Source organism: Tiliqua scincoides, chromosome 2, assembly GCF_035046505.1.
Source record: "Tiliqua scincoides isolate rTilSci1 chromosome 2, rTilSci1.hap2, whole genome shotgun sequence".
Lineage (NCBI taxonomy): Eukaryota > Metazoa > Chordata > Lepidosauria > Squamata > Scincidae > Tiliqua > Tiliqua scincoides.
The window spans coordinates 256,770,196-256,773,105 of record NC_089822.1 but is presented as its reverse complement, the minus strand read 5'-3'; positions in this window follow the sequence as shown (position 1 = coordinate 256,773,105).

Sequence of the window (2,910 nt, the reverse complement as noted above, 5' to 3'; positions counted from 1 at the left end):
GGTAAGCAGGTATTATCACCTCCCCATTGCAGCTGGGGGGGCTGAACTGTACATAAGAACATAAGAAGAACCCTGCTGGATCAGGCCATAGGCCCAGCTAGTCCAGCTTCTTGTATCTCACAGTGGCCCACTAAATACCCCAGGGAGCACACCAGATAACAAGAGACCTGCATCCTGGTGCCCTCCCTTGCATCTGGCATTCTGACGTAGCCCGTTTCTAAAATCAGAAGGTTGCACATGCACATCATGGCTTGTAACCTGTAATGGATTTTTCTTCCAGAAACTTGTCCAATTCCCTTTTAAAGGCATCTAGGCCAGATGCCATCACCACATCCCATGGCAAGGAGTTCCACAGACCAACCACACGCTGAGTAAAGAAATATTTTCTTTTGTCTGTTCTAACTCTCCCAACACTCAATTTTAGTGGGTGTCCCCTGGTTCTGGTGTTGTGTGAGAGGGCAAAGAGCATCTCTCTATCCACTCTGTTCATCCCCTGCATAATTTTGTATGTCTCAATCATGTCTCCCCTCAGGCGCCTCTTTTCTAGGCTGAAGAGACCCAAACGCCTTAGCCTTTCCTCATAAGGATGGTGCCCCAGCCCAGTAATCATCTTAGTTGCTCTCTTTTGCACCTTTTCCATTTCCACTATGTCCTTTTTGAGATGTGGTGACCAAACTGGACACAATACTCCAGGTGTGGCCTTACCATCGATTTGTACAAAGGCATTATAATATTAGCTGTTCTGTTCTCAAAACCCTTTCTAATGATCCCAAGCATAGAATTGGCCTTCTTTACTGCCGCTGCACATTGGGCTGACACTTTCATCGAGCTGTCCACCACCACCTCAAGATCCTTCTCCTGATCTGGCACAGACAGCTCAGAACCCATCAGCCTATATGTGAAGTTTTGATTTTTTGCCCCAATGTGCATGACTTTGCACTTACATTGAAGTGCATCTGCCATTTTGCTGCCCATTCTGTCAGTCTGGAGAGATCCTTCTGGAGCTCCTCACAATCACTTCTGGACTTCACCACTCGGAAAAGTTTGGTGTCGTCTGCAAACTTAGCCACCTCGCTGCTCAACCCTATCTCCAGGTCATTTATGAAGAGGTTGAAGAGCACACGTCCCAGGACAGATCCTTGGCGCACACTGCTTTTCACGTGAAAATTGTGAAAATTGCCCATTGACACCCACTCTCTGTTTCCTGGTCTTCAACCAGTTCCTAATCCATGAGAGGACCTGCCCTCTAATTCCCTGACTGTGGAGTTTTCTCAGCAGCCTGTGGTGAGGGACCGTGTCGAACACCTTCTGAAAGTCCAGATATATAATGGACTTCCCCACGGGTTCTCCTGCATCCACATGCCTGTTGACCTTTTCAAAGAATTCTGAAAGGTTTGTGAGGCAAGACTTACCCTTACAGAAGCCATGCTGGTTCTCCCTCAGCAAGGCTTGTTTGTCTATCAATGATAGTGAATGGGACTTACTCCTGGGTAAGTGTGGGTAGGATTGCAGCCTAGGATTGGTAAAAATGTTCCTGCTCAGTGATCTCACTTCCGGTGGGTCGTGACAGATTCTCTTTCTAAAAAGTGGGTCCCAGTGCTAAATGTGTGAGAACCACTGCATATGTATTGCAACCTTCAGTCTCGAAAGACTATGGTATCGCACTCTGAAAGGTGGTTCTGGCACAGCGTCTAGTGTGGCTGAAAAGGCCAATCCGGGAGTGACAATCCCTTCCACACCGGGAGCAAGTGCAGTCTGTCCCTGGTCTGTCTCCCTGGCTATGGGCCTTCCTTCTTTGCCTCTTTGCCTCAGACTGTTGGCAAAGTGTGTCTTCAAACTGGGAAAGGCCATGCTGCACAGCCTGCCTCCAAGCAGGCCGCTCAGAGGCCAGGGTTTCCCACTTGTTGAGGTCCATTCCTAAGGCCTTCAGATCCCTCTTGCAGATGTCCTTGTATCGCAGCTGTGGTCTACCTGTAGGGCGCTTTCCTTGCACGAGTTCACCATAGAGGAGATCCTTTAGGATCCGCCCATCATCCATTCTCACGACATGACGAGCCAACACAGGCGTCTCTGTTTCACAAAGAGAGTCTGGTCCAACAAGAAGCTGACAGAACATACCAAGATCCAGGTCTACAGAGCTTTCGTCCTGAGTACACTTCTGTACTGCAGCGAGTCATGGACTCTCCACTCACAACAGGAGAGGAAACTGAACGCTTTCCACATGCGCTGCCTCTGACGAATCCTCGGCATTACTTGGCAGGACAAAGTTCCAAACAACACAGTCCTGGAACGTGCTGGAATCCCTAGCATGTATGCACTGCTGAAATAGAGACGCCTGCGTTGACTCGGAACCACTGCATAGAGCTGTAAGTAATTTGAACATTTGACTTTGCCTGTGCTACAATATTAGAAGTATTCTAAATACATCTTTAAATGTCTCTTTCATGTTGTCTAGTTTTTTCTCTTTTTTCTTCTCTTTTTACTGTGTTTTTCCTTTCCTTTTTCTTTTATTACGATTAAATAAATGCAAGAAAGAAAGGAAGGAAGGAAAGGAAGGAAGGAAGGAAGGTGATCCTTGAGGGACTGCAAACTTCTCTTTGCCAGGGAGGAAGTGATGAATTTGGGGCAGTCAGCCTGGGTCTGTTTTACTGTGGCTGCACACCACTCCTGCAGGGATGGCCACCCTATTGAAATGAAGGGCAACTGGACAGTCCTCCCTTCCCCTGCCGGCCCCCTGGAGGAGATGGAGTGTTGGTGCGCTCAAAGGGCTGGAGTCTCCAGCCGATGCAGCAGCCAGCCACATCCACTGGCTGCATCCATGTGCTCTGGGACGGCCAATGAATCCTCGCTTACCTCGATCGGGTCAGGGGGCGAGGAGGAGGAGGCGTTCCCGGAGGAAGGCGCAGGAGC